Source organism: Mustela nivalis (assembly GCF_964662115.1).
Source record: "Mustela nivalis genome assembly, chromosome: 11".
Classification (NCBI taxonomy): Eukaryota; Metazoa; Chordata; class Mammalia; order Carnivora; family Mustelidae; genus Mustela; species Mustela nivalis.
In genome coordinates, this window is record NC_139030.1 from 43,297,069 (window position 1) to 43,316,208 (window position 19,140).

General features: G+C 40.7%; 1 long non-coding RNA gene across 2 annotated transcripts in view; it reads right to left on the reverse strand.

The window, feature by feature from the left end:
* The window catches only part of LOC309844466, a 71,775-nt gene that overhangs the window by 13,182 nt on the left and 39,453 nt on the right, over window positions 1-19,140 (reverse strand). Inside the window, exon 3 of one of the 2 annotated variants that reach the window (XR_014300716.1) lies at window positions 18,022-18,147. The exons of the other annotated variant lie outside the window; for it this stretch is intronic. This is a non-coding gene — a long non-coding RNA (uncharacterized lncRNA). The remainder of the gene's footprint in view (window positions 1-18,021; window positions 18,148-19,140) is intronic. 2 annotated transcript variants of the gene reach the window in all.

The window sequence follows — 19,140 nt, forward strand, 5'->3', positions numbered from 1 at the left end:
TAGATACTAGAGGGATGGAAACATCCCTCTAGAATTGAGGAGTCAATTCTAGCTCCAGGGTTTGTACAGATCTGCAACCCCTCGTCAGAAATCCCCCTATCGAAAAAGCTCTAAAAATTGAACATTTTCCCTTAACTTACTGGCAGTCGGTTCTGACTCGACCTGAACACATTTGGCTGCAAAACCTAATCTGGACAGATGTAAAATTTTTCACAGTTACCTCACCTCAAGGTGAATATTCATACACCTTATTGCAGAAATATTAATGTTTGATTGCAGAGTGCTGCCTGGATCCTACTGGGATATCAGACACTGTAACGCAGGTGACACTGAGTTATCTTCCTGAAATACAAAAAATTTTGAATTCTGAAAAACATCTAGCCCCAAGAATCTGGATAAAGCATTAGGGACTTACAGGAGGAGGGGTCAAGAGAACTATATCCCTGACCCAATGAGGACGATTAACACAGAACAAATACAGAGACCACAGCCTGGGCAAGATATCCATCTTCAAGGCAGATATGAGGCCTGCAGTCTCAGTCAGGGGCTGTGAATCAGAACCTAGCTCTGTGTTCTTGTAAGAGGGAGGTTTGAAGAGCCCTGATGGTCTCCAGCCAGGAAATCCATGTTTTTTGAAAGTCTACTGCATGCCAGGCACAACTCATTACCTCATTTTATTCCACACATCAGCCCTGTGAGAAGAGAAAATAAGAATCATGGAGTAAATGGGACAGCTGGGAATCATACCAGGTCTGTGTGACTCCAAAGCCCATTCATTGCCCATTACACCATGCCGTTTTCTCATTGAATATAAGTCAATGGGCTGAGTACTAGAGAGAGCAATTATAGCTAATTCTTACGGAATATATTCTATACGCACATACCTCACTTACTTCTCAAAACAATCAAGCTGAATTGGTGTATTGTGATCCCATGTTTCAGAAGGAGAAACCGAGGCTTACAGAGGATAAGTAATTTGTCCAAGGTCTTATAAACCTAATTAGTGGTGGAGCTGGATTTCACATTGACATCTGTCTGTCCCCAGAGCTGGCTCTGCTCCCTCGAATGCTATGGTTCCTCCTGAACATAGATTGCTGGTGCCATTGGCTGGATATTTATATGCATGTGCACGCATGCACACACACACACACACACACACACACACAAACATTCAACCCCTTTTCTTAATAGCCATGTGATTACCCAAAGTTAAGTGTCAATGGCCTTCTGGAATCTCTCTAAAGGGTGAAGTGATAAAGGTTACAGTGATGGCCACAGAAACCTGTTTATTATCAGGAGATTACACTTCCTGTCACTTAAATGAGCCAGAGACTCCCAGACACTCCAGCAAGTCTCCCATTACACAGGAGAACAGCTTCAACGTCAAAAGAGAGTGAGATATGAGCAAACGCGAGGGATGTGTGCTTTTCTTCAGCTGTTGACGGTTGGTCAAGTGAGTCTAATGGCTTGTTAATAAGAAGCAATTAATTGTGTAGCCAGCCCAGTAGTTCTAAGAAATGAAATCCCAAATCTGATACACGAAGGGCATCAGGGACTGAATAACTGTTAAAAAGCAGTTTCTGGCACTGCTTTGCATCAATAAAGATGTAAAGAACAAAGGAGTAGTGTGCAACTGCACGATCAATAGACACTTGAAATACAAAAGCTGAAAAAGTGAAGAAATGTGGGTAATATCTGCTTTCCAGAGAGGAATTCGGAATCATGGAGACACAGAGTTGGAAAGAGGTCATCCTGATCCACAGCCCAGATTCTACCTGGCTCGGGACAGCTAATCTTTTATTTAAAACATCCAGAGAATTGTAATAGACTGTATTCCAAAGAAATAGGAGAATGTGCATTTATATTGCAGGAAATGGACACCTGGTCCACTGGGAGCAAAAATCAGAGTCTAGAACCCTGGAATACAAAGAATTTCTGGACTCATCACACACACACACACACACACACACACACTTGGAGATTCCAGGAACATGAGAGACATAGGGTAATAGTATTAGTTATCATGATGTTAATTTAATAGTTAGGCCTGAAATGTGTAAGATTTCCATCTTTCAGTGAAGTTGCATCAGCAATGTCCCTGCATCTAAAATTCCTTAGTCCTATTAATAAGGCTAAAGGAAGACTCAGTAAAATGTTTAGAATGTTTTGAGATCTCTGAACCTCTTGGGAACTCCAGGCATAAAAAAAGAACAGATTTAATGATCTCTATATCATGCAATGCTTGTTGCCTAGAAACATCTCCCAAAGATTAGTAGATGCTGTTTTTGTCCATACTCCTGTATTTCTGAGTCTTTTACACTTCTCCATATATGCAAAGAGAGAAATATATATATAATTTATATCTGGTCAGACATTGTTTCATTTCTGAGAGCCTTTTAGGGATGTGCCAAAGAATTCAAGGGACCTAGAGAGTTGTTCAATTGGTTGGCAGAGCATTCCTATGAGGTTTAACACACTTGGTCATAAGGATTGCCAAATCAATGCGATAGCTGACAAAATAAAATCAAAGACTCAGGGTTGAGGCCAACATTGTAACAGTGATCTCTTTCTTTCAGTCTAAGAGACTTTCTTGGTGAGAACAATCCCCTTTATGGGACCTGAACTGCCAAGCAAAGGCCATTTATTTTTTTTAAATTGTTTGTTAATTTACTAAGATGACGAATAGCTCATTATTGCTTTATTTATTTATTTAATTGAAAGAGAGAGAGAGAGAGAGAGATCACGAGTAGGCAGAGAGGCAGGTGGAGAGAGAGGGGGAAACAGGCTCCCCACTGAGCAGAGAGCCTGATGCGGGGCTTGATCCCAGGACCCTGAGATCATGATGTGGCCCTAAGGCAGAGGCTTAACCCACTGAGCCACTGAGGTGCCCCGAAGCAAAGGCCATTTATAATGAGACTTTTCTTTTACTTAGGAGATTGTCTTCTAAACTAGTCAAATCCCATGGGCCTTAAATATAAAACTGGCTGACACAACCTACTTTTAATATGGCGGTATACCATGCCATGTTGGAAATGTCTGAAGATGATTGTGTTTTAACTGTTTTTTTAAAGAGTTTGATAGCTTTTTGTGCCTAGACAATCTAACCCTTGAAAGACTGGTAGCTGTAGAAGTCAGAGTTTTATTCAACTAGCCCCATAAAAGAAGAACTGGTGTCTGACTCTGGGATAGCATGAGGCAATAGGACCAGAACTGTCCATGTTGCTATGGTTACACTTTCTAAGACCCATCTTTGACTAAAAAGGAAAGGCCCGGTTTCCTTGGGGACATCCAAGTAAACTACTCAATCAGGATGCATAGTACCCTGCCTGGATGGGAAGAACCCTTTATATTTCTCTTTGAATACACATTCTCCATTCTCCAATGGGTCATGGGAGGGCAACAGGTTGGCATTAAAACATACTTATGCCTCATGTCTGTGAGTCTGTGACTCTGGGTAAAAGCCAACTCATGAAGAGAGAGAAAAACCTATTTTACGTTCCATCTCTGGAACTAGAAACTTAATCCTTGACTAGATAAACAGTAAGATTTGTGAATAGCAATTAGAAACCATACCTAGAATCCTACTGAATAAAAAGGTCTTATGAACACATCGCATCATGTCTCTTAAGGGAAAAGGAATGATGAACCTACTCACTTCCATTTGGCTCACTGAGAAGGAACCAGAATAATAAAACAATGTGAAAGGTATCTATAGGTGTTCCTCCACCCACCCCCCATTACTCTTTTTGTTTGGTATTTATGTGAAATCACAAAAAGAGTCACTATAATAAATACACATTGAGTGGCAGAGATGTGCTAAGGGAAATTCAAATTATAGTAAGAAACATGACATTGTGAACCAACAGATTAAGACAGGCATATATTTTATTATATGTATTCTATGATGTTTTTATGCATCAAGCCCATCTTATAAATCAAGTAAACAAACAGAGTTGGCAATAGATCGTTAGCATTTGTAGACTAGTTAGACAGCTGCAAGGGGTAATGAATGTTTTTCTTCTCATGTTTTACCAAACTTGCTAATTTTATGATATGGTATGTCTGCTTTTTCTCAGGGTTTAAATGTTAATAGTCTCTTGATGAACACAGATAAATTGATAAATTAGAAAATAATTTCTAAAACTGAAGTGCAAAACATGTTCTTTGCCTCATGGACAATGTAATACTCTGTTAATAACCAGTAAACACTCTGAAGACATTTCCATGTGTATGCTAGATTAGAAAAACAGTTGAAATCTTGAACGATGCTGGTTTCTTCCACTGATTCACAGGATGGAAACAACCTGAGGCATCTCTGATTTTTGAAAGAATAAGCAGAAGTACTCAAAGAAATGAGGAACCCTTCATTGCATCAAAGCTTAGAGTTAGAACCAGAGGTAATGACACATCTGGAAAACCAGCAAGGGAAAAGTTTATGAGACAATGACCCTAAACTATAATCATAATGAGAAAAAGACATGAATCAATGCACACAGGTTGTCAGGCAATGTTCTTATGCTGTGCACCTTCTGGTCTGCTCAGAATTCCCTTTTCTTTTTCCTGGGAGCCATATCCTTAACCTCCTGTGAGGAAACTACCCACTTCCAATCTCAGGACACAGCAAGATTGAGTACATTGCCTCTCCTAAGGTAGACGGGTAATCTAAGTTTTTGCCATCAATATATTCCCTCCCCTTGGCCATAATTATTGTCTCAAGGATAGGCACACGACTCCAGTTTGACCAGTCATAACCAGGCTCTTTGCTGAGCTGAATATGAACCCAAGAGGAAAAAAGTCTGAAGTTGCTAGGGGCCATCATACAAAGAGGATTTATCCAAGAGTAAAGCAAACAAATGGGAGAAAAAGAGCAAAACAGAGTCCAAATACATTTGAACTCTAGCATCCAGCCATGCCTAAATTTACCCAGATTTTTAAATTATTATGTGATCTATTGCATTCTTTTTGTTTTAATATAAGTCACCTTAGAGGTTGGGTCCCTTATAATCAAGATGGTCCTGAGTAATACACTCCAAAATAATGAACATGAACCATAATGGGCCAGTGAATATGAAGGCTGAGTCTGGTGCTCTGGTAGATGACACAGAAGAACTGATCTGTGCCCCAGATGAAAAAGACCCTTCATTTGTCAAATCTGTGAGCCAAATAGAGAGTCAGCCTGAGGTAGAAGGGTACCATGAAAGACTGCAGTGGTCATATTGGGGAGAAACCATCTCCAGGCTAAGATGATTTGACACAATTAAGAAACTAAAGTCTAAATTGACACAGGTAAAATCTGATTTATTAACTGCCAACAGCAAATGAAGAAAATGGAGTACAGAAATGGAGACCAGCTGGTGGACATGTTTTGGATTTGCAGAGCATCAGAACAGTCTGCAAGGAGAGAACATGAAGTACTGTAGAGGTTCCACATCAGCAGACCAAGCACAGAATTCCAGGAAGCTTTTGATAGGCAGGACTTCCTAAGTTGCCTCCATCATTCCCCCAAGCTCCCTCAGACCTCTGTCTAATATGATCAACAAGTATCCAGAATATTAAGGTAGAATAGAGGCAGAGAAAGAACTACTTTCCTTTGATCAATTGGATGCCGTTTTGTAACAACATATTAAGAAAGGATTGCCTTGTAAAATAAAAGTATAAGCAGAATTTTAGTGTAGTAAATTCATACTTGTTTATACAAAAGAATAAAAGTTTGTGTAGGAAAAACTGGAGGCCAGGATAAGTGCATCAAAAGGGACCTGTACAGAAAATCTAAAACCCAATTCTTAAATGTTGACAATCTACAGGTTAAGAAAACTGGGAAGCAGGACAGAAACAGATGAAACTAAAAAAATAAAAGATTTTTAATATAGGTGAGAGGTAATTCAAGTCTCAAGAACATGATATAGAATAATGATTAAAAAAAAAAAAAAAGAAGTGCCAATGGAGGCTTAAAAATTCAGACAGTTTCAGATGTCTGTGGATTCCACATCTCCCAGTGTGATTTTGAGAATCTTTTACACAACCATTTTCTTTACCCCATCCAGAAAAAGGATGGGCTTCAAGACAGACTGGGAACTTCTCAAGGGCAGGAGATATTTCTTCTTCTTCTTCTTCTTCTTCTTCTTTTTTAATTCCTAGGGCTTTCCACAGAGGCTGTCCAAAACTCCTGAATTCATTGGTTAATTAATCCCAACGAGAAATGACAATGGCTTTCTGAACTAACCCCTAATTTTGTCAATGAGAAAGTAACGTACATAAAGCTAACTAGAGGGATATCCAAGACAAGAGTTCAATATTCCTGAGATGAGGAAAATCTGTTCATCTGCCTGGAAAAGTTTACTGGATGGTAGTGACTCTGCTAATCGGTTAGAAGATGGCTGTCACGCAGAACAGAGTGATACTTTAATAACTGCATGGGGGTATAGAAGATTCCTTTCCTTCTTGTTTTGCGCAGAGACAGTGGACTGAGGACTAGAGAGTGGAGCAGTGGTGATAAAAGGAAACTTCCAAAAATATATTTTCAACATCTTTATTCGGACTCCCTATTTGGGCTAAGGATCTAGAGACATTAACTTACCAATAAGTCAGTGGTATTTGTTAGTACTTTTAGCTTATGGACTGTTGCTTGGGAACAAAGGAGGAAACCAGAGAGTCAGATGACACAGAGAGAGAAAGCTCACTCACATACCTGGGTTTAATTCCACACAGCTCATTTAATGGAAACTGTTAGCCCTGGATTAATCCTCTCTTCATCACTACCCAACTGTGCAACCTTCTGTAGATCTTTGCTGCCTCATCATAACTGAGAGGTGAGGACTGAATGATCACTAAGATCCCTCCTGGCCCTAACACTACCAAACTCTTCGAGTGATATGCAGATACAGCAGCAAGGCCCAGTCAAATTCAGTTGAGGTTTATCTAGAATTGTCCATCCTGCCTTCTTCTTCTGGCTTTCACTGACAAATGAGTATAAACCTGAAATCCATTTTGTTTCCAAAGTGCCTGGGATGCTAAAATTATTCATATTTTAATTGGCTTTTAACAAGAATAGGTAAGAAAGAAAATTAAGACAATTAAGAAATAATGAAGCCATTATAAAACCAGTAATGATTTAAAAGCAGGTAAGGGAATACTCTTTTTGGAAATGTTGAACACTTGCAAATGAGCAGTTAGATGACAAGCACACAATGGGATTAAGGGATTTCATTAATGTACAGACCAAACCATTTATAGTAATTCCTTCCCAAATTTGGGGATAATGCAAATATCCTGATTATTACTGAAAAGACACATTTTCTTGAAAATTGACCATCCTGCAGAAAGTTGGATATCATATCTGAAGATGTTAACGATATTTTGCTCAAAGGTATTCTCTTTCAAAGATAGCAACTTTCTAAAGTTTCTTATAAATCAAAAGATGTTTTTGAAAAGTATCAAAACCAGACTTGCTCTCTTTAAAAAGGTGGGGGAAGGTGATGCTAGGAGCTGTAACAACACATCCTAAACCTCAAGCACTTGCTTACTCAGAGTCCAGAACTGGCAGGACAGCTCTCCTAGGAACACCTCTTCAAAGCAGTGAGTCAAGTGTATGGGCCCCTTCCATTTTCAGGATCCCCCATTTCCTAGGATCCCAAGGTATTTCATTCTCAACCCCAAGGAAAGACTATGCAGATTTTATGACCAGGACTGATGGTAGCCAAAGTAACACCTACCCACATTCCATTGGCCAGAACTCCGTCTTGTGGCCCCTCTTAGATACCAGATGGGCAGGAAGAATATTTCAGCAGTGTGCTCAAGAAGAAGAGAGAGATGAGATTGGTAAATACTAGCAATCTCTATCACAATACAGAACGCAACCTCAAAAAAGAAGCTAAAAGAGAGCTAGAGTATAGGCAGGGATCTGCCTTGGGGGAATATATGTGGATGTTGGCCACCAATCAAACAGTCCACATATCTTCAGAATAACCCGTGTGTGTGTGTGTGTGTGTGTGTGTGTGTGTGTGTGTGTGTGTGTGTGGTTTGGAAGCTGTAGGAGGAGAGGGAAGGGTTTGGGCAAATATCTCCTGATTCAGATCAGGTACTTGCCATCATGCTGCTTACAGAATAGTTAAGAGGAGAATACATGGAAAGAAAAATACCCAAAGACCATTTAATAATATGAGACAATATCACCCTGAGCTTTAAGGACAGGGATTTGTCTTTCTTTGCAGCCCAGCACTATGCACACAGCATGGCCTAAGTTGGCACAGATACATGTAAGTGACCTAAATTAAATGGACTACAGCAGATAGTACAAAGAAGTACATTGAGTAACCTTCCTTACTAAGTCCTTTAAGTTCAGAGACTGCTACAGGGGTAGAAATAGACCTTTATTTGCTGCCTTCTAAGCACAGCAATTAACCCCCGTCTCTCACCAAATGGTGTCCTAAGGTGTGGGAGTGCCTCCATTTTTCAGCATGTGGTTTGTCTATTCCCAATTTCAGAGGCAGACATCAATTGTCTTATATCAAAATTTCTTGTGCACAGACTGGTACAAGTCTAGGCACATGATCCTGTCAAGGTTAAAGAGAAAGAGACAGACCATCTGGAAGCAGGTGGTACCACAAGAGATACTCCTCCCTTCCCTATGAAGATGTGGTCATAAGGGGAGATCTCAGAGTGGTGGGGATGCTGCTAGAGAGGGTCCAAGGAGAAAGCTTCACCATAGAATACAGAATGGAAAGCTGGTTAGAAATTAAATCTGTGGTGGCATGGCTTAAGCCCCTAAACTAACCCTCTCCTGAAGCCAGACGGCTTTGGATTTTTTAGTTTTGTGCCAACAGACTTCATTCTTGTTAAAGCTAGTTCGAACATGACTTTTGGTAACTTACAACACAAAATCCTTATTTTTACAGGTGGTGTGACCCCTGTGGAAGTACTATTGGTTTCCTAACTAGCAGTGTTTCCTTTTTTCTTTCAGGCAGAGCCTGGAAATGCTGATCAAATGTATATAGGAATATACTCAATTCACTCAGGTGGACAGGACCTGAAGGAAACTCTTCAGTTGAGGAGTGGGAGTGTATGGGAGGTGGTTCTGAAAAAATTTTACTCCTTGACAAAAAGAAACACATAAGAAGAAACAACTGCTGCTGCTGTTGGCCACTGTGTGTGAGGATGTGATTGCTGGTCCTAGAGCAACCATGTCGCCACTATGAAGAAACAAAGTCAATACAGAATGGCAAAATGAAAGATAGAGCTGAGGCCTTGACGCCATCAATCAGTTGCAGAATTTATTAACTTCACAATTATCCTACTCCCACCTTCTTTTATTTACTACAAATTGTTATTGAGATGATAAATTATTTCACTGTTTAGGTGGCTTTTTCCAGAATGGAAGAAGTTCAGGAATTGACAATGGTTTAAAGGCATTAAAGTGTTTAAAGGCATTTAAAGTTTTAAAGAATTGATAGAGGCCGAAAGAAGAGTAGGGAGAAGGTTTCTATAAGAATACAACAACAAGGTGCTCCGAAGGGGCACGTGCACCCGAATGTTTATAGCAGCAATGTCCACAATAGCCAAACTATGGAAAGAACCTAGATGTCCATCAACAGATGAATGGATAAAGAAGATGTGGTATATATACACAATGGAATACTATGCAGCCATCAAAAGAAATGAAATCTTGCCATTTGTGACGACGTAGATGGAACTAGAGGGTATTATGCTTAACGAAATAAGTCAATTGGAGAAAGACAACTATCATATGATCTCCCTGATATGAGGAAGGGGCGATGCAAGGTGGTGGGGGGGTTGGGGAGTAGGAAAAGAAAAGATGAAAGAAGATGGGATTGGGAGGGAGACAAACCATAAAAGACTCAATCTCAAAAAACAGACTGAAGGTTGCTGGGGAGAGGGGGGACGGAGGAGGGTGATGGGGATATGGACACTGAGGAAGGTATATGCTATGATGAGTGCTGTGAAATGTGTAAACCTGGCGATTCACATACCTGTACCCCTGGGGATAAAAATATGTTTATTAAAAAATAAATTAATTAATTATTTTAAAAGAATACAACAACAATAGCTACAATTTACTGAACATCTACTACATGTGAAGGACTTCTTCATTTATATCCTTAATTTTAATCCTCTAATCTCCACAGTAATCCAAAAATAAACATTATTATGCTAATTTTGCAAAGGAGAAAACTGAGTCTCAAAAAGGTTAAATGAGTTGACCTAAGCTACTCACCAGTAATGTAGCAGTACCCAATACCCATGCATCTGCTCTCACTGCTACAGCTACAAATTTGAGGTCCAGCAAATGCAGTAGGCACATCTTTAGAAACTGAAACAATGTTTTCTATCAGGGATCAAACTTAAACTTACAAAGTAGGTGAAGAACACCCAATGGAATGAATGTGACATGTCATGTTAAGGGGTCACCAAGGATCCAGAGGATCTGTGCTTTTGCTTTCCTGTAAGATTCTATTTCTTCCTGGCCTCCTCTTTGCCATTTATGTGCTGCCTATGGGAGAAAATCATCAACTGGTTCTGTTTAATCTGGGCCCAGGCACAGGAGGGGATGGTAAAGATCTCTTTTTAGCAGTGTGTCATCCCTTCCCCTTTCTTTTGATGGGAGTCCCCTGCTTTTCTTAAGGGAAATTACATAATCTGACTTCAGCATTGTGTGCATTCTGAAGGAACCATTACTCAAGCAAGGGGTCATGCAACCTGCTGGCCGAGGTAATGAGTGACCCAGATAAACCATAAAGACATTCACTTCTAGGACTCTGCATCTTGAGGGGAGTGATGCTACTAGGACTCTGCATCTTGAGGGGAGTGATGCTAGAATGGGGGAAATGGTTGGTGCCCATATATTCACTTCAGAGTGGTACTAGCTTAGACAACCAAATGGTTCCTACACCCTGCACCCTACTACCTAGACCCCTGCCACAGTCCCTTCCTGAGCTCAGTTTCCATCTTTCTATTGGTTACCCGATGTTCTTGGACAAATTATTTTCCTGCTTAAGCTGATTTCCATTTAAATGTGGAAAGTTAACACTAGACTATCAACTCTGTGAGGGCAGGAGTCATGTCTTTCTAGGCTCATTGCTACATCCCAGTATCTAGAAGATAGCAAGAATCCAACAAATATTTTAGCTTCTTAATTAATTAATGAGGTCCAGAAATGAATGAGTCATCCCTGTCTGTAACCAAGTGGAAGACTGAAGCTTAAATTTCAAATTCTTGTCAAGGATTTTTATATGAGAAATTATCTGCTGCTTGTCTTGGCTAAACAAAAGCAGAACCTTTGATATTATGAAGAGTGAGTGACAGCTTAATCAGAAACAAAGAAAAAGTGTTTCCTCCTGTGCCACTAAGTCTAGAATGTGCTGTTTGAAAGACAGGCAAAGAAATATGTGCTTCCCTGTGTGAGATATCCTCGATGCCACACATCCCAGAGCTTCTGATTCTTAAAGAGAATGAGTAGGTGGACAGAGAAGGAAAAGCCAAGAATACTTCCAAAGGAAGCCACAGTGTCCCTCTGCTGAGAATTACAGGACCAGGCGTGGTTAACCTGGCCTGTAGTTTACTTGCTAGAAAAAGAATGGGGGGTGTGACTAGGGAAGGAAGGAGTCCTTAGCACACTGCTGGAGGCTCTCCTCCAACTTCTTTCAGTTCTTTTTCATTCTCTCTGTTTCCTTACATACACAGCCCACACATGCATGCTCATACGCGTTACACACACACACACACACACACACACACACACACACACACACACACAGGCTGTGAGAACCCAGAAACATCAGACATAAAACAAATGGAACTAAAGGAAATCCAACACCACAAAGCCCTGGTAATGATAATGATGAAGAAAAGCTGCTGCCAGATGCATCTTGTGATGACGCCAATGATCTAATTCTCTCACTATCAAAAGATGCCGGTAAAGGCAGCCTTGACAGAAGGCTTTAAAAAATCAAAAGAGAGCAGCATCACTGGAACTGTGTTATCTGATTTATGCCTTTTCAAAGACCACGCTTGTGTCATATGCTGATAATAGATTCTAGCCATCAAAACGTTATTTTATCTGGTATCTTGATTTTAAAGAATTGTGGAAACTAGCAAAGGGAACTGGGTTATTTATATGATGCTTGAACTATGGTAGTCTACACACACACACAGATACACACACAGAGAGAACAAAATCAAAACCCAGGCTAGATAATAATATAATAAAAAGCAACAGCTATTGGGTGCCTGGGCAACACAGTTGATTAACCGTCTGATCCATTGGTTGGCTCAGGACATGATCTCAGGGTGACAAGATCAAACCCTGGATTGGGCTCCAAGCTCAGCATGAAGTCTGCTCAGAGTTTCTCCCTCTCCTTCTGCTCCTCCCCCAAACTTGTTTTCTCTCTAAAATAAATAAATAAATCTTGGGTCGGGGGGAAGGCAATAGCCTTGATGTTATAAATGGTCAACAATTCTAATTTCTGAATTAGAACATTTTTTTTTTGTAATTTCATAAGGAAAGTATGAATCAATGCTAAGTTGGTATATGGGTGCCCACTGGGTGAGACTCTTACCCACAAGTAATTGAGTGCTGCCAAAATTCAGAGCTATCACTGCCAGCAGATGGAGACTTCTGCTAAAGAAGATGCCACATCAGGAAACAGCCCTGTCTATTAAGTTACACAGAAATAAAAGGGTCTCCTTGGAACACAAATTTAAAAAAAAAAAAAAAGGTTTAAGTAATTGAATGTAAAAACTCCCCCAGAAGCATGACCTAATCATTTCACGTTTCATGCAACTTAGAGATGACATCTTTTTCCTTGAATGACTAGACATTAATCAGACAGACCTCCACACTTGAGAAGATAAATGCCAAGCAAAGAAAAGGAAGCTTTCCATATATTTACCTTACTGTTTAAAGCACAGACATTAGAAATGAATGAGATGTTTGACCATTTATCACCCAGAGAGACCAATTGTCTTGCAGAAATTTTTATGTCAAACCACACCTGGCCATACATGTTTGTCTCTTGATTCATGAGCCCTAAATATCACATTGCAACATTGTTGGGCTTAAGCCAAAAGTAATGTGTTTAAAACTTCTTCCTTGCAGTCTTAAATTAGCTGCAATGCTAGAAGAAAGAAAAAGGCTGCCTTGATGATCCAAAACTATGAAAAATCTCAGTGTTATTTATTTGGTGTTTTAAACATATTATTTAATGGGGTTTGGGCAGAATATTGACCTTCCTAATGAGGTCTGACTAAAGACAATATTAAAATTAATGTGCCCTCCCTGAGTGCCCAGTGACAGAGTATAATAGGAGTTGGCTCAGAAGGATCTATGTGGCAGAGAGAGGCCAGCCCGGCAATAAAAACTGGCCTCGGTCAATCTGTATGCAGATGATCAAGAACCAACTTCATCATTGTTAAGGATTCCAGGAATCATCTTCTCAGACTAGGCTCAGTGCTCAATGATCAGAATATATTGATAGGAAATATCGATCACAGTGGTTAAAGTTTGTGAAAACACAAGATGAAAATATAAAAGATCCTGAAAATAGTTTTAAGTGGAAAGACCAGCACCATATGCATCTGAACTCCATGGTGGTTGAAAACCACTGCATGGTAGTAGTAATGCGTGGGACTGGCTGGTTCTGTAGCACCTCTACATACAAGGCTTTCCCAGCTTTGCATGCATTCTTCATTATTATTAGGATGCTCACTTGTTAACTGACCTCCTCAAATAAGTCCTATTTCTCATCATGATGCATCCCAAAACCACACTGACCCTCAGCCCTGAGAGCCCAACCAGTCCTGGCCAAACGCGACATAGGTGGTGAAGCATTTCCACCTCCTAGCTTCCCCGTTTCATCTCCTTCAATCCCCTTTCCCCCGTGAATTTCCCCCTGAATCCTCCCTAAGGTTGAAATGACTAATACTAGTTTATAGCATGACACCTCACTGATTGAAGTAGCTTTCAGGGTCTGGCTTTTGGTGAGAATAAGCCTGGCTTCTATTTACACTCACCAGTCACCTCACAGCTGGGTGACTTTGGGTGCGTTATTTTACCCTTCCCAGACACAGTTTCTCGGTTGAAAAAGATTGGGGATAAGGAATGAAAGTATATTCACAAATGTTTTAATACCAAGAGGCATTTCTTTGTATTACAAAAGACATAGATGGAATAGGGTTCTCCTCATTATTCTAAGTCTACAGATTCAAATACTGTATGTTCATTTCTTTAATACAGTCTCTCTGGATCTTTCCAGCTTCAAAGAGGATTTGAGAAGCCAGAATACCCAATTCATCCTCAGAGTAACTATATTTACCCTGGCTGCCTATTCCACTGCATCCCAAACAGGGTAATTCCCATCTCAAACCCTTTTTGGTGAAATCTCTTGGCTGGGATCTCTGAGCCGACGCAGACAATTACAGATGTTCTCCTCTTTGTATTTAAGTCCTCAAGCTCAGCAGACAAAGCAAGCAGATTGGGAAAACAGAGACCCGGCCAGGAAAGGACAAGGACTGATTTTCTGTTGAACTTGCCTAACTTCCATTTCATGTTTAAGATACCAAAATAGTTCTTCAAATATGCTTGCAAACGGTGGCACTGCCCTTGAATATGTTCCCCTGACTCCCATCTGAGTCAGTGTAATGAGTCTGCATTTTATAAGAGCTGAGCCTGGTCCAAATGGAACCGTGTAACTGTTAGAAAGATTAATGGACTGTATCATCCCACAGTTGACTATAAACTTCTAATTGTGTGAATCTCAGTGTGGCGTCTAGAGCTAAATGGGAGCCTGCTTCCTCAGTCACTAATATCCACTGATATTGTTCATGATTTTTCTAATGCCAACCCTAGGTACATCAGGGCCGGGCAGACCCCTGAGGAAAACAACAACTTTTGTTGTAGGTACTTGAGAGGAGTCATTATCACTGTTGCCAATTAATTCATCAATCTGTGTTTACCAAGCTGCCACCAAGAACGGGGACCAGCACTGAGCCCTGCTGAGTGAGGGAAGGACAGAGGAGTCTATGCAGACTGAGCTTCTGCTCTTGAGCAGGAGTAAATATGAGCTGAGACATCTCTTTCTGAGTGGGGACTGCGTGACATCAAGCAACTCCCTTTCCCCTCTGAGCCTTAAACTGGGAAGCAGGACACCCACCAGGCCATCTACCAAAAGAACAACAGACACAATGTGTGTGTAAATATGCTTTGGAAAACATTAAGTTCAATACAAATGAAAGCATTCTTCATGACCTATAATAGAAAATACAGATCTTGTAGAGCTAAGAAGAAATCAGGTTAACTTGGGTTAACCATTCTCCTCCTTATAAATTCTTGCCCCCTCTCTTTCCACATTTCAGAACATTTTGAGTGGTTTATCCACATCAGCGAACCCCTACTCTTTTTCAGTTTCGAAATCACGCGTGCAGGCTTCTTTAAGTTATACTTGCTTTGTCCTTGACAGAACCACATTCTATTAAATAAACTATGGAGTATTGGCCCCTGGTTGGAATCAAGGGAAAGCTAGAGAAGACTTCTTTCCTCTACTCCTCGCCATCTGTTCCTTCCCTTACTCCCCCTTTTTCTGGTTTCCTCTGAACAGGAAGCACAGAGCTCTCAGCCCTGTGACTCCCCTCCATCCCACAGGAAACTGGACCATGAAGCAGGAGCCATGTAACTGCTGGGTCCTTCATCCCAGGCACCCAGCTGTGTGCGTTGCGTTTCATCACTTTGCAGAAATGTCCCTCTCTCCTTCCTCACAGCTGCATGAAGTGAACAGATTCCCTTATGTTTGAAAGAGTCCTTTCTTGTCAAGAAGTTAAGAAAAGAGGAACATTAGTTATCTATGTTGCTACAGGGTGTTGTGAAACTTGGGATGGCATAATGCTTATTGGCAAATAGGACTGCAAGTCTCCGAAGTTAATCAAGTTGCTGAGGTTTTCAGGATCCGGATGTTGGCAGAATTTCCTTACACTCTTATGCCAATTTAGATGTTTAAATATCTAGGGAATGGTAAATATAGAACATACAACTACAGCATTAAGAGAGAACCATGGCTGCACTCCTGTCTAACCAGCATGTCCCCTAATTCCTCAAAGCTTCCATTTTGACTAGATGGGGAACAATAAGATATACACCCTCCTCAGTCCTAGAAAGGGCTTTGCTGCCACTCTCAAAAGGGCTCAAGCTTTTTCCTGCCACCTCATTTATAACAACCTAATTTATATTCTGTAGATCAGAAAAATGGGCTGATTAGGAACAGATTTGTGTAGATTCAAATCTGCACTTTGAGTGATGGAAAAGCTAAAGCCTATTGTACTCTAGAGTTTAGAAGTAACTGATTCCATCAACGGTCTCAAGCTGTTACAGTAGGTTCTATAAAAGGACAATCCCAAAAAAGCCTGAACATAATGAGATGGCAAAAGGTGCAGTATCAGATTGTACCTGCAATCTCTGTAAAGTGCTTTATCAGAATATGGGAAGGTTGTGTGTTGGCTAAAATGCCTTTATACATCACTAAAGGCAATGACAGTCAAGTCTGGGTCTTCAGACTTATGACCAAATGTTCTCTGTTGCTTTGCCCAAAGACAAGTCATAGGATGAAACCTCGTCCTGGGGAAGAAAGTATTAGAAAAAATAACAGAAGGAAAAGATTCCTAAAGCCACCAAAATCCTATCATTTGCAAACATAGTTTTCTGTCAGACCTGGACTGTGTGAACTTAGGTAAGTGAACAGATCCCCCGGGATGCTGCAGGGATAAGGGAGGAAATGTTTCAAGCCCCAGAGATCCAGGGGACAGGGGCCTATGAACTGGGGTTTTTCCTCTCATCTTTGAGAGTATAAATTGTGGAGGATATGAACAAACAAAAAGCTCGATGAGATTATTTATGAGGAGAAGCAATAAAACCCACACAGATAATGTAGGACAGGGAGGGGGAAATGAACTTGCCAAAACAGAGTCCTAACAACCTATGAACGACGCCACCCTCAGACTCCTTGGTGGCATTTCAGGACGTTACTTTACAGCCCCTTAACTGGGATGTGAATAATTGATAACTTGAAGGGACCCGAGAAACCGATTGCAACTGAACACAGATATTTTTTATGACATCAATTACAGGGCTGGTGACTTGATGAGGAGAGGAAAATATTTCAAACCGTACTTTAATGATCTCCACCAAGAACCCCTAGTGTTCCAAATGAAACGTGGGTCTCTAGGCCTTGTTGTTTTTCTTTTTCCTCTATTTTCCTCCTCATAGGGAACGTAAGTTACTGCTGAACAGAAGAGATGGTTAATTATATCTATACTTTGCAGCGATGGCTCACAGGCCTTCTTATTTGAATAGTGAAGGAAAGGCCTGGGAGAACAGAAGGCTTTGAGGGGGTGGTCCCTTGTGTGTGCCCCGAGAGGGCCACAGGTTATATGACAAAGGTGTTGTGGAGTTGGGCTTGGCAACTGTAGTTGAGATTGTCATTTATGACATTACAACACCAGGGCACATTAAAATGATATGGTAAGCAGTGCCATTAGGGCTGTTGAAAGGAAGTCAGAGTTCAAGTATTTGTGCATGAGGCACTTTATGTGGTGGCGACTTCTGAATTTATAGTTGTCAGGACGGGACCAGAAAGGCTGATTTGGCCTGAGAAGAGGTCTGTTTGTGCTTGTGCCTGGTCAATTGTGAAGTCCAGTACATTTTTCGTCTTTTCGGGCAAAATGCCTGCAAGGCTGCTACTGTTTCATCAGAAAGGGCTAGAACCAGGTCTGGAAGGTGATCCACAAACTCCGACTATGGGGTGCACTGGGCTTGTGCTCAGGACTCAGACACATGGGTCCTGAGGGAAGGGTGCTTTGAGGTAGTATTGGTGTGGGAGGCAGAGAGGGCCTGGGTATATCTCTGAATGAAGAGGGAAAAGGGTTGGGGGAGGCGTCAAACCAATTCCAAGAACAATGAAATCCTGTTTTTCTGGGACTCATAACATACATTTGAATCCACCAACAAGTCAAAACACATACCTTGGAATATCATTACAGGATACATGAAAAGTCTCCTGGATCCAGCTTATAATAGGGGCTTGGGTGTGCTTCTCGGCTACCAGCATCATCCCGGTTGGCCTGCAGTGTTTCTTTCTTTGGAGAGGCCTGAACCACAGAGGAGAGAACTCCTTTGGTCAGTTAGTTTGGAACTCAAGAGATCTGCCAAACTGCTTGTTCACAAGTTGAAAAAGATACTCATTGGCTGGTAGGCCAGAATTCTGAAGCCCTCATACTTTAAAGCAGTGTAATTTTAAGCTTCCATGTCTTGTAAAGAGCTGTTCACTGGCTTGGGTCCTAAGTAGGAAGAAAGGGGGGTGAATGGTGCAATGAAAACAAGAATTCTTTCTCTTCCTTCCAATTTTCTGACACAAATATGCCCTTGTTTCTCCCGTTGCATTTCCTCACAATTCTTCTATACTCTCTTAATACTCTGCATCATCGGATGATGTCAAATAAGCTATAGGATGTAAGATCGGCAAAATGTCAGCAGCAAAGGGCTTTTTGCGGCTTTTTCTTCTGGCTTATCTGTAAATGGCACCAGGAAAAATCAATCTATTTTTATGAGTCTTCCAACCCAATTGGGTCTACTTAAGAAAAACCTCCAGATGAAATTTATTGAGATGTTCCTAAAATGCCTCCTATTTACATATCACAAATGAAACATTATTCAGAATTTAGAAGTGGCTTCTGGAGTATTTGAGTCTTTTCATTTTGAGCCTGAAGGAATAGTTCATAATGAAAACTTATCAATGGAGTCGATATTTTATCACATCTGTTAATTCGGGACTGCTGACTTATCATTAATAAAGCATTTGGCTGGAAAATGATGTCCATATTTGATAGTCTGGTCTTTTTTTTTTTTTTTTTTGGCCATTTTATGCTATGATAACCACCCAGTCTTATTGTTGCCCATAATGAATGTGTCAAGTTTTATAGCCTAAGTAATGTCAAATGACACACTGTCGAGAAGATCTGGAGACAGGTTGGGAAAAGGGTTTAGATGGCAAAGGAAGTACTGTGGTCCATGCCAGCCTTGCTGGTAGTTTTACGGGTATTGATCCCTTTTTACATACTGATTTAGCATCCTGAATTATGATG